General features: G+C 36.9%; 1 protein-coding gene across 2 annotated transcripts in view; it reads right to left on the minus strand.

The window, feature by feature from the left end:
• The window catches only part of MTMR1 (myotubularin related protein 1), a 70,033-nt gene that overhangs the window by 49,224 nt on the left and 6,594 nt on the right, over positions 1-14,215 (minus strand). The gene's annotated exons all lie outside the window — the stretch shown is intronic.

Consider the following 14,215-nt stretch of genomic DNA (forward strand, 5'->3'; position numbering starts at 1 on the left):
ACTCCTTTCTAAAGTTGTATCAAGTCTCTGAAGCTGAAAATATTCAAATTTAGCATAAACATATTTTTACTTCATGAAACTTTGGTTCCAATAACTGTATTTCATTAAAAGGCAACGAGTGATGAAATAGTAATGATTTTAAAAGGATTTACTGTTTCCTACCTTTTGTTTTTGTCAATAAAGTACAATAATTGCTTATCCCATTTTGATACTTTATCTCAGGTATAATTTAACACACAAGTTACTATAATTTTTAAATGCAATCAGTTTTTCAAAATTACCTTTTTTAAATACAAAGAAAATTCAATCACTCTTTGCTTTAAAACTTTAAAAACAGAAAAATGAACAAAAAACCCCATACATTTCAAAGTCATGCAAGTGTAAAGCAAAATACTAATATTTAGCAATGTGAATTGATGAAAGAAAATGATTCCCACAAGCAAAAGAAAACATGGTGAAAACAATATTAAACAAAGATAAAATAACTAGAATAATAAGAATTTGGGTTAGTCTGCTTATTTTTTTTACTACCTCATTGGCTTCAATAAAAATAAATTTTTAAACTGAAATCATTAAATGATACTGTCAAAATCCACACTGTTTTCATTTAATGTTAAATAGGTTAATTTTCAATGTCTGATACTATCTATGGTTTAAATTCATGCACATTACCAATCTTTGTCTTGCTTTATGAATACTCTGAAATAAAGGGAAGGAAAATCATGAGAAGAATATAAGCTATAATGCACTATAACTGTATTTTAAAAAATGCTAACTTAGATTGATGTTGCTAAACTTATCTTCAAAATCAGCACTGCAGCTTTTTGGATTCAACATGCAAACACAAAATGAGTTGAAATCTTGCTTAGATAGGACAACCAGCTGACCACTTTTGAGGGGAGTTGTTCAATTATTTAGCATGAATTACATAATAAACAAGGTTAAAAGAAGGCTCGATAGTCGTAGCCTTCTAAACCCCTGCCATGAACATCCATTTGGTTATAATTCACATACAACAAAAGTCAGTATTGCACATTGGCAACAATTTCAGTATCCTGCCCTCACACACATTGGCTTTTATTGCACATAAAAACATCGTAACAAATAAAGCATTTCTAGTGAACACTTAAAGCCATGACACAGCAGAGCAAATTCATCAGAGTGACTCAACCCTGAGAGGGTAAAGAACACTAAATATAGACTAAGTGTTTGAGAAAGCACAGACACACACGAGCAGGAGGCCCATCTGCGAAAGCCAAATAGCCTTACCCTTATGTCAGGCCTCCTGAAAACCTGTTAGTTAAAATACAGAACATCATCATCATGGACACATTTACTATTGACCTGTGAAAGATGCCATTAGTTCAACAGCCCATTCCCTAAGAAACATCATAATCCTCCAAATAAAACAATGAGATCAATCCTAACACATTTGTCCTCTAAGTTTCATTCGTTGTCAAATCAATCCTAACACATTTGTCCTACGATGTTCAGGGAAGTCTATGATTTAGAGAAACATGTCATCCTTCAGTGAAGACTAACTACATTATTTTAAACACAAAGCCCTCTGTCAAGTGCTATTACAAGCTACTGTGAACAGACTGTGTTTAAAAAGTGCATTTGTGTTTCTGTAGGAAAAACCGAATGCACTTTCCCCACAGAAACAATGATATAAAAAGGCAGTTTTGTGCCCAAATGAGCCCATAAAAACAAAACCAAAAAACCCACAGAAACCCCCACATTGGACCCAGAGCACAGCTTAGCTATAGCATTAATCGTATCACGAAACTGAGTTAACCACAAAGCTTAATCTGGTTTCTATTGAAATTACATCTGTCAAGTCATGCTCAGGACTCAAAAACTAAAGCCGCCCCACTGAGAGCAGAGTGGTGAGGGGAAGGCTCCACATGGGAGGAGGCCGTGCCTGGTCCTGCAGGAGAGGGGAAGTTGAGCTTTATTCAGTCGGGACACTGATTCCAGCAACATGATTCCTGTGCCTGTGAATCCTAACTGAACATGCAGCGTACACATTTGCAGAGCCCTGCGTGGAGGACACAGCCCACAGAATGCACAGAACTTTTTTCTTCTTCTTTTGTTACAGCCATCCCAGACTCCAGCTGGCATCACCCACATCAACAGGGATGGAACTTTGAAAAAGTAAATACTGTAGCTGTGATAGTCTAGGGAAGACTTCAATCAACTCTGTTCCCTAGTCCAAAATCTAAAATCCCGTCATCTTATTCTAACCACTGAATATTTTATGAAAAAATTTAGAAAAAAATTACTGGAGGTTCTTAATTAGCTTTATGATTTCAGTCAGGCTGTATAAGATCGCCTGAACATGAAGATACAGACTTCAAAAAGCACTGTATCACCATTAAGAGAAAATGCTCTTTGCAGTCAAAAAGGTATTGTGAATCAGTGAGAATTAAAACCCAGACACAAGTTAGTAAACACAGACTATTCAGACTAAGAAACTTCAACTGGGCTTTGTCGGGGTGGGACAGTATGTTTACTGTAATTGTGGTGATGGTTTCATGTGTGTCATCAGCACTCACAAAATCCTATCTTTTAAATATGTCAAGTTTATCATTTATTAACTACACCTCAAGAAAGGTGGCAGAAAATATAATACATGCTTCTGGTAATTAAAATAAAATCAGAAAGTCATCCAGAGCCTCATACGCCAGTGATAACCATGCTTAACTCGACCTATTTTTAATTCTCCTGAGCACTGACTCTACCATGGCGAATATGGTTACACCTCTATATCTTAACTTGTCAGCTGGAAACAGTGCTTATGGCCCTATTTTAATAGATGAGAAAATAAACTCTCCCACTACTACTTTTCTCTTCCCAGGCTTTACTGACTGGAATTTTAATTTTTAGTTCCGATGTTTTCCTTCAGCAGCTGCATCACAAGAAATGCTCATGACTTTTATTTTCCAGCTACTCTTTTAAGGACTTTATTAACTTATTTTATTCTCAGAACAACCTTGTAAGATAAAAACTATTATTGGCCCTATTTTTTTGATAAGAAAACCAAGGCACAGTTAAGTAATCTGGCTGAGTTCAAGGTGGCAGAGCAAGTGAGGCTCTGGATTTTACTCTTGACGACTCTGTTGTATCGCCTCAGCACGGTGTCTTTATAATTAACACATTCACACTACAGTCCTGAAACCCTATTTTGACTGCTAAAATGTACCTATCTCTTAACTCACCTCCGGTTTGTTGAAGAAATCAACACCACTACCCATTCCTCCCCCTCCTTACCTCCAAACCTCCTTTCTAGCATGCTATATTATTTTCACACTTGTTTATACTACAATTAATGTTTGGATGCTCTGTCTATAAATTGATAGTAAAAATAAAATACTAAAAAACAACATTCACAGTAAAATCTTTATAGATACATTGTCCACTGCAGAACCAAATAGGGCAAGTGATGCACTTTGTGTGTGGGAGAGAGACCTCTTTGTCAATAACCCTTTGCTCTGGAAGGAAAACTAACCTGAAAATTTGGATGGAAGGGGGCATAAATCATGTAATTCTGTAACTACTGTAATGACAATGTCATGTTTTAGCATGATAGGCTTACTCGAAAGTCCTTAAGTGTGTTTTCTCTGTTCACTTTGCCCCTCTCCTGAAATAAGCCACTTGAGGCACTCATAGCAGTTTATTTCCCCCATGAATCTGATTCTGATGGAAGCCAGAGAGAATAGTGGTTTCATTCTAAGTCAGGAGGCCAGAGGGCCTCACCAGAGATACAGGGATTCCTAATGCCCACATTCTGGAGCTCAGTTTCTACAAAGAAAATGAAGGGCATCTACGGGATGACTGCATGGCCCCAACCAGTTCTCAAGTCCAAGGAGGTGGATTATCTAATCCTCATTAAAAGACTTAAGAAAATGTCTTCCAAAGGAAGGTTTATGAAGGCAAGTAGTTAAAAGAACGAGCTTTGGAGTCAAACCCTGGCTCCATCACTTATCTACTGGCTACAGGACCTTGCATGAGCCTGGCACCCCTGGTAGTCTTCTTAGTCTCCTCTAAACTGCCAAGTGCATGCTCCCCCCGACCAGGATTAAAGATAATTGTACCTGGGGTACATAAGTAACTTTTTTAGTTGATGGGTCTCAACTGTCCCAACTTAGACAACTATCTAGACCTGCCTCCTATCTCCTTCCTCAATTCCTATACATGCCAAGAACCTATAACAAGGTGTTAAAAAGTTGATAGTGACCTTAATATATTTAACAAGACAATCACACTCCCCAAAAGTTATTTACAAATGTACCTTCCCTTATCACGTGCTACATGGCTTCCAGTGAATGAACAAACAACAAAAATTAAATTTGTAGCTGGGTGCAGTGGCTCATGCCTGTAATCATAGTACTCTGGGAGAATGATGCAGGAGGATCCTTTGAGCTCAAGAATTCAAGACCAGCCTGAGCAAGAGCAAGACCCTGTCTCTACCAAAAATAGAAAAATCAGCCAGGTGTTGTGGTGGGTACCTATAGTCCCAGCTACTGGGGAGGCTAAGGCCAAGGTGTTTGCAGTGGCAGGGAGCTATGATGGTGCCACTACACTACACTCCAATCTGGGTGACAGAGTAAGACTCTCTTTCAAAAAAAGAAAAGAAAAATAAATAAGTATATCTGTTATTAAACTAGTAGAAGGACAATTACTGACATTCTTTCTGTTAACTAAATTCTAACACAAGTGTTCTCAAACTACAGCCCGTGGGCCACATGCAGCCCGCCTAGGACATTTATCTGGCCCGCTGGGTGTTTTTGCCACCACTGCCTGTCCTGCTTAGCAGCTGACTCTTCTCAGGGCCCGTGGTCCGGCCCTCCAACGGTCTGAGGGACAGTGAACTTGTCCCCTGTTTAAAAAGTTTGAGGACCCCTGTGAATAACTATGGTTTTCATCCATATAATACTTCTGGTATATCATGAGTTGTTATAAATACTAACTATAATAAGAAATTTATTTTACATGCAATGTAGAATCATTCAGCAGTCAGTAACAATCTTGACTTTCTCAAATTAAACTTTTAATTTTGACATAAGTGTAGATCACATGCAATAGAGAAAAATAATACAGAAATTCCATGTACCAGTCCCTAATTTCCTCAATGGTAGCATATTACGAAACTATAGTACAATATCAGAACCAGGATACTGACATTGATACAATGAAGATACAGAAAATGTCCTCACCACAGAGATCCCCACTGTTGCCCTTTTCTAGCCACATCCACTTCCCTCCGTTTCCCCACTTACTGGCCCCTGGCAACTACAACTCTGTCTCCATTTCTATAGTTTTGCCATTTGAAAAATGTTATATAAATGAACGAATACAGTATTTAACCTTTTGGTATTGACATTTTCCACTCCACCTAATTCCCTAAGTTTCGTAAGAGTTGCTATATTTCTCTCTTTTATTGTCAGTAACATTCCATGGTAAGGATGTAGGACAGTTTGTTTAACAATGCACCTGTTGAAGAATATCTGAATTGCTTCCAGTTTTTAGCCACTATGAATAAAGCTGTTAAAAATATTAATGTACAGATTTTGACGTGAACATAAGATTTCATTTCTCTAGGAAAAATGCCCAGGAATAGAACTGCTACGTATGATAGCTGACAAACTGTTTTCCAAAGTGGCAGTACCATTTACATTTTTACTAGCAAGGAATGATCCTATTTCTCCACATTTGGTATTGTCACTGTTTTTTAATTCTAGCCATAGGTAAGTAGTGGTACTATATTGTGACTTTAATTTGTATGTCTGCTATTAGGTAACAATGTTGAACATCTTTTCATTTGCTTATCTGCATCTGAGTATCCAGTTTAATAAAGTGGCTCTTCACATCTCTTGCCCATTTTCTAACTGGGTAGTTTGAGTTTTTTCTTTTTTACTGTTGACTTTTGAGCATCCTTTATATATTCTGGACACAGGTCCTTTGTCAGATATAAGGTTGTCAGGTATGAGGTTTACAAGTATTTGCAAAGTCTGTAACTTTTCATCCACCTAACAGGGTCTTTCACAGAGCAAAGCTTTTAAATTTTGGTCAGTTTTTTCTTTTATGGATTGTACTTTGGGTGTCAAGTCTAAGAACTCTTTGCTTGCCCCGATCCTTAATATATTCTCCTGTTTTCTTCTAAAAGGGTTACATTTTGACATTTTTAATCCATTTTTACTTTATTTTTGTATAAGATGTGAGACTTAGATTAAGATTCTTTTTTTTTTTCCCGATAGATGTCTAATTACTCCAGCACCATTTGTTGAAAAAGCTGCTTTCTCCATTAAATTCTTTTTGTGTGTTGGCAAAAGAAAAAATCAGTTGAGCATATTTCTGTGGGGGTAACTTCTGGGCTCCCTGTTCTGTTCCATTGATCTATGTGTCTATACCCCCACCCAACAGTCTTGATTACTGCAGCAACATCTTAATATCATGTAGACTGCTTCCTCTTATTTTATGCTTCTTCAAAATTATTTCAGCTATTCTAGTTCCTTTGCCTTTCCATGTAAACTTTAGAATAATCTTGCCTGTATATGCAAAAGTTCTTTTTGGGATCTTGATGGGAATAGTGCTAAACCTGTATATCAATTTGGGGAGAAATGACAACTTTACTATGTTGAATCATCAAAATACATGGACATAGTATATGTCTCCATTAATTCAGATCTTTGATTTCTTTCATAAAAATTTGGTAGTTTCAACATACAAGGCCTGTTCATGTTTTGTTTTGGGTTTTTTTTTTTTTTTGTAATTTCAGATTAATATGAGGGTACAAATGATTAGGTTACATTGTTTTGGTTTCTAAGGTATAACTCAAATTATAGTTGAACACTTCATGTTTTATTAGATTTATATCTGCTTTGGTTTGAATGTGTCCCCCAAATTTCATGAGAAAATATTTGTAAATCACATATCTGCCAAGGTGTTAAAATCCAGAATATATAAAGAACTACATCTCAAAAAAAAAAAAAGTAACAAAACAAACAAACAAAATAACTCAAACATCCCAAATAACAACTGTTGGCAAGAATGCCAAGAACTTGGAATGCTTATGCACTGTTGGAGGGAATGTAAAATAGTAGAGCTACTGTTATGGTTTGAATGTGTCCCCCAAATTTCATCTGTTGGAAACTTAATCCTGAAATACTATGTTGATTGGAGGTGGGGCTGTTAAGAGGTAATTAGGATTAGATCAGGTCATCAGGGTGGGCTCCGGTGATGGGATTGGTGACTTTATAAGAAGAAGAGACCTGGGCTAGCATGCTTGCTCTTCCCATCATTTGATGCTTCCTGCCATGTCATGATGCAGCATGAAGGCCCTGACCAGATGCTGGCCCCTCAATCTTGGACTTCTCAGCCTTCAGTACTATAACATACGTATTTATTTTCTTTATAAATTAGTCAGTGATACTGTTATACAGCAGCAGAAAATTTGTTATGATGCTAATATGACATTGTGTTTATAAATTCTGTTTCCATGTATTGCTAGTATATGGAAATACAACTGATTTTTCAATATCTTGTACCTTGTGACCTTTCTAATCTCACTTTTTACTTCGAGAAGGTTTTTTGCTTACTATGTTCTTCCTTCCTTCCTCATATTTCAAGATTTCTCCTTTTATTATTTCCTTTCTGTTCAGAGAACTTCCTTTAGTCATTCTTGTAAGGTAGGTATGCTGGTAACAAATTGAAGTTTTCCTTCATCTAAAAATGTCTTCATTTCCCCTTAATTCCTTCAAGCATATTTTCACTGGCTTGATAGTTTTAACACTTGAAAAATGTGCCACTTCCTTTTGACCTCCATGCTTTCTGATGAGAAATCCACTGCCATTAAAATTAATTTTTCTTTTTTTAATTAAATCATAGCTGTGTATATCAATGTAATCATGAGGTACAATGTGCTGGCTGTATATACAATTTGAAATATTTTCATCAAACATAGCCTTCACAGCATTTTCTTAGTTATTGTGTTAAGACATTTATATTCTACATTTAGAAAGATTCACATGTACCCGTTTAGGATAAACCATAGGTGTGATCCCACCAATCACCCTCCCTCTTCCCATCCCCTTCCTCTCCCCTTTCCCCATATTCTTGGGCTATCATTGGGCTATAGCTTTCCTATGAAAGCTATAAATTGGTTTCATAGTGGGGCTGAGTACATTGGATACTTTTTCTTCCATTCTTGAAATACTTTGCTAAGAAGAATATATTCCAGCTCCATCCATGTAAACATGAAGGAGGTAAAGTCTCCATCTTTCTTTAAGGCTGCATAATATTCCATGAAAAATTAATTTTCTTTAAGGTAAGATATTATTTCTCCTACTGCTTTCAAGATTTTTCTTTTTTTAAAATTTTCAGAAGTTTGGTTATAATGTGTCTTGGCAGGAATTTTGGGGGGGATGCTCCTCTTGTTTGAGGCTTCCTTAACTTTTTCAATTGGTAGGCTTACGTCTTACAACAAATTTGAGAAGTTTTCAGCCATTATTTCTTCAGGCACTTTTTCAGTCCCACCTCCTTCTTCTCTTTCAGGACTCTGATGGCACAAATGTTAAATCTGTAGTTACAGTCCCACAGGTTCCAAAGGCTCTATTCACTTATCTCTCATTCTCTCACTCAGATTGGGTAATTTCTATTGTTTCATTTCCAAGCTCCCAGATACTTTTGTCTTTGCTCTCTATTGTGGTGTTGAATCTATCCACTAAGTTTATTTCAGTTATTATATTTTCCAGTTTTAAAATTTCCATTTGGTTCTTCTTTATCTCTCAAATTTCTTTACTGAAACTTTTCTATTTCTTTTCTTTCACTTTCTATTTTTTTCATTGTTTCAAGCATATTTATTATTGAAGCAATTTTATGATGGCTTCTTTAAATTCTAATAACTCTGTCATCTCAGTTTTAGTATCTGTTAATTCCCTTTTTTCACTCAGTTTGAGATCTTCCTTGTTCTTGGTATAAGTGATTTATAATTGAAATCTGGACATTTAAGGCATTATGTTTTGAAACTATGGATCTTATTCAAACCTTTGGTTTTAGTTGGCTTTGTCTAACACTGCTCCAGCAGAGGAATGAGGGTACTGCTTCATTCATTCTAGGTAGAGACAGGAGTCCAGGTTTCTCACTCAGACTCCACTGACACTGGAGGATATGGGGGGAGTCCTGGTTACTACTTAGCAGGGGTGAGAGTTCTAGCTCCCAGCTAGGCTTCCATATAAACCCTCTGGCTGAGAAGGAAAGGAGTTCCTCATTACTACCCCCCTTATGGCCTTCAGTGACACCACAGTGGAGGGGGTAACCTCCTTACCAATGGATAGTAGTAAAATCCCTGACTCTCCTCTAGATCCCCTCTTACACCACTCTTGGCAGAGGTTGGTATGCCTCATAACAGCCTAGCAAAGGTGGAATCGAGGTTCCCCAATTGGCTTTGCTGGCAGAAGGAAGGCCACAATTTTTTCTCTGCTGTTTGGCTGGACTAGAATGGTTAGTGTATAAAAGTTTCCTTTTTGCTAGGCTGCCCCTTTTCTTGTCCTCAGGCTAGACAGAGTAGGCTTTTCTTACCTGTATCTGTTGGCATTTCCAAGTGGATGGCTTCCTCAGCAATGAATCTAGAATATAAGAGTATTTGGCAAAAACAAAACCCAGGGAATTCACAAGTATGTCTGGCGTTCCTTAGGTCCTGAGGTCCCTAGCCAATCTGTCTCTTCTTTCTACCTTTCTGTGTTTTTGTCTTTATTTTATAGATAATGTCCAGAGTTTTTAAGTGTATTTAGTGTGAAGAATAAGAGCAAGTACATCGCCATTTTTATAGAATTAGAAGTCCAAGTTTTGATATTTTCAAGAAATAATTCTCACAAAATCTCTGGTAGATAGGATAGCACTTGTCTATCACAGTGGTTACAAACTGGAGGCCTATGGTAGCAAAGTTTCATTTCTTTAAATATCTAATTGCTTTTAGGGGGGCATGTTGTATTCTCCAGTTCTCCACAACACTCCACCATGGAGTGTTAACTATCCCATGTAGGCATCTGAGTTTGTAGCCTTCAATTTAATAAGTCTTGAGGCCAGACTATTGACAATGGATTACAGGCACAGATTCTGAAAGATCATGCTCAAGTCTCCCTTTTCATAGACTAGCACCTAACCCAATTTAAGAGACAATAACCAAGACTGACCTCAAGCATAATAAAGCCTTTCTCATATACTGCCTCTGCCTTCCCTCCAATCCCTTCTAGAAATTCTGTCAAGAATCCAAACTTTAATTACTGTATAATCCTGTCCAATTATTAACTTAGTACAGCACCTTCTCCATTTTCTCCTTTATCTTCAGAGCATTTAGAGATTGGCTATTCTGTATGTGCATATGAGGGGACGAGAAAGAGGAGAGGAATAGAGAGGTAATGATGATAATGCCCCCAGAGGAAGGAAGATGATCTCATTAAAACTATAATGTCCTAATTTCCATAAGGCTGGCCAGAGTCAGATCGGTTTGGACATAATTGAAGAATGTTGTAGAAAGAAAGGCATTTAGAGGTTTATAATGTAATCCATTCCCTTTTATCTGTACAGATAAGGGTAAGCCTCCTTATACAAGGTCACAAAGTCAAAAAATACTGACTACTCCCTCATGTTTCCTCTTCCTAGCCTAGTTCTACTTTCTAAACAATGTGAGCTGTGATCCACTGTGTCACTTCTACTAATGAAAAATGTTTCATTATAATCTGTAACTGTATTATTTCATCTAATTTATGGAAGATTACATTTAGATCTTGTTCTCAAATTTTTTGGCAAATACAAGAGAGATTTTTTTGTGTGTGTTGTTAGCTTAGTAAAAATGAAAGTAATTGAGTTGGTAGTGTGGGTGGGGTGGGCCAGTAAAACAAAGTATTTTATTATATTTTGTCTATTAATCTTAATCATCAGGTTAACTTTCAGGATGACTTAGTATTAAAGCACACATTTATCAATTTCGCTGACCTAAAATGCAACATAATAGCTCTCTACTCTTTCAGCTGGGACACTGTTTACTAAACTATCATTTCACATACCACCTCTGCAAGTTTGGCTTGCTATCTCACACACTACCTATACTAACATTTATATTTGTCTTTATATTGATTTAAAATTCACTCCTTTTTAATACTTTTCCTGCTCTAAACAATATCCATTAAATCAAAAGCTTGATGTGCTACTTTTTCTAATACACAATAAAATAATTATATAACTACTAAACTATGTCCATGGACATGCCATCTAAACTTATCTCAGGTAATGTCAGTGATACTTGTACTACATTTTGGATGAACTGGACTGACTGATAATTTATGAGTAAACAATAAAATAACTGTTCTCCAACATCTAACTTGAGTTAATTATTCTGATTTGTAGGAATGTACCAGAAATGCATGGTCCTATAACTAATTTCAACAGATATCAACCTAAGAAGCCTAGGTGTTCAGATTTCATTCTGCATAAGAAATGCATGAGATACACATTACCTTCCCCCAGAGATTCTGATTCACTAAGTCTGGGATGAGGCCCAAGAAGCTGCAATTTTACAGGCACTCCTGGGAGTGCTACTGCAGAAAGACCACATTTGGAAAAATAGTGGATAGGGGTGGGATGAGTCGGACAAAATTTAAAAACCACTCTAGCTTTTCAATAAGATGGCTTGTGTTTAAATCCCAAGTCTAACAGTGTGACCCTAAGCAAATGAGTTAGCTTCTCTAGGCCTCAGTTTTCTCATCTGTTAAATGATGATTATAATAATAGCTATCTTATTGGAGGTTTTTTTTTTTTTTGGTTTTCTTTTCTTTTTAATAAACAGGGTCTCACTATGTTGCCCAGGCTAGAGTACAGTAGCTTTTTACAAGCATGATGAGAGTGCACTAGGGCCTCAAACTCCTGGGCTCAAGCAATGCTCCTGCCTCAGCCTCCTAAGTAGCTGGAGACTAAAGGCTTATGCCACTGCACCCAACTTCACTGAGTTATTTTAAGGCTTAAATGAATGACATGTCAAAAAGCATTACAAGAACATAGAGCCCTATATATGCTAAAGAGTTGATGACGATGATGATGATGATACAAAACCACTCTCAGCAGTCTACAACTCAGAAGTCAATCAGCATTTCAAATAATATGCAAGCACTCTATAGATAGAAACATCTGTTCCCATTTAATTACTAAAATGTTGAATTTAATCTATAACCCCCAAATTAAGTGTGCATTTCAAATAAGATATTTATACAATAGTTAATTTCAATTATTATTGACTATTGACTCTAACTTCAATCCTCAAGGAACTTTCTCTGGTTAACCCCATGCAATGGCTCTCATGCAAGAAGGATCTGAAAGGCCCATCTTGGTTACCCTGATTTTAAGAATTACTTTATAAGTAGCATGTACAATTATCCCATGGTTTAGAAATATTTTATAGTCTTATTATTTTAAAAAACCTCCTTAAAGAAAGCATAACAACTCCTAAATTATAAATTTAATGCCAACTTTACAGATTTAGCGACAGGGCAAATATGAAAAGATAGTTACAAAACATGTTTCTAACAATAATTCATCAGGGCTATAGCTACGATCTCATATAGGGAATTTGAAATTTAATTTCTAAAGTAAAGAAAAGCCTTATTTTTTTCTGAATACCATCTGTTTAAACATTCCAACATGAGCTAATTCTGCTACACGAAACTTGTAAGTTGACTAAAATGGAAAAATCTTAACTGCTTCAAGTTAAGAGTACAGATTCAGGCTGATCTATTAATGTAATGTTAGAAAGCTATGCACACAGTCAACATCCAATCTTTTACAGAATCTGTAAAATACAATTCAGTTGTTAGTTGAACAACTATTCAACCACAATGAAAACATTACAGTTAACTCATAATTGTCCTTAAAGAAAACCCCTCCAAGGTCTGAGAGCTAATTCTCTGCTAATATGAGTCCTCTAGCCTCTCCACTCAGAGGGCAGTTTCTTAGCTAAGGTGGGGATAATAGTGCAACTGGGACTAGTGAGATTTAAGGCTGCTCACTGGCTAGCCACTCAGGTATCAGTGATGCAGGAAATGCTTCTCCCACCTGGAGAAAGTGTGTTTGCCTAGCTGCGTTTTAAGGTCCAGGAGCCCTAAGCATATCCTTTGTGGGGAAACACGAACACCAAATAGCAACGAAAATTATTAAGAAATATACTGTTACTCATCCAGCTGGGCAGATTATCTAATGTCTACCAGGCCACAGCTATGTCTTCCTTTGATAGGCATAATCAACAACATCTGCTGAGTTGGATGAAGCAAGAGATAGCATCATAGCCAAATCTCAATTCTTTGGCCTCTTGAGTCAGTTTCTGCACTTGATATCACATGAGCTAAAGAGGGACTGAGGCTACAGTCTCTAAACGAGGAGCAACTATTAAGAATTAATTAGGATCTGTATTCTAGTTCTTGGACTATTTACTTGTAAGGGTTGACTTCTGGCATCTCTATGATTCTGAGATACTGTTTACTAGTGATAGTCCATGATAGCAAATGTATTTCAAATATATTTGTGAAAAATCAATCATCTCTTACCAATAAAAAAAAATTACTATAATAAACTGAAACCTCAATTCAAGCAAACACTACTACTGAAATGCAAATGTACCCACTAACAGTTCATTGACATTAAAACATAGTTAGTCTTTAGCCTTAACAAAGATGGAGCAAGAGATTTTTCTTGTTTGTTAATTGATTCGGTAAGTATTTAGCTAGCCGGGTGTGTAGCTCACACCTGTAATCCTAGTTGAGGTGGGTGGAGTGCTGGAACTCAGGAGTTCTAGACCAGCCTGAGTAAGGGCAAGACCCACCTCTACTAAAAACTTGAAAAAACAAACAACTACTAACCAGGTGTTGTGGTGAGCACCTGTAGTCTCAGCTACTTGGGAGGCTAACAGCAAGATCTCTTGAGCCAAGAGTTTGAGGTTCCTGTGAGATATGCCACCAGGGCACTCTACCCAGGGCTACAGAGTGAAACTCTGTCTCAAAAAAAAAGTATTCAGGGAGGGAGAAGGGAGGGGGGAATGGGTGGAGGGAGGGGGTTTGGAGGGATCACTTCTGAGGTTTATCTTATAGGGGTACAAGTGAATCTTTCTAAGAGTAGAATGTGAACGTTTTAAAACAATAACTGAGAAAATGACATGAAGGCTGTGTTG

Source organism: Otolemur garnettii, unplaced genomic scaffold (assembly GCF_000181295.1).
Source record: "Otolemur garnettii isolate 467f Iridium unplaced genomic scaffold, OtoGar3 scaffold00190, whole genome shotgun sequence".
In the NCBI taxonomy this organism is placed as follows: domain Eukaryota; kingdom Metazoa; phylum Chordata; class Mammalia; order Primates; family Galagidae; genus Otolemur; species Otolemur garnettii.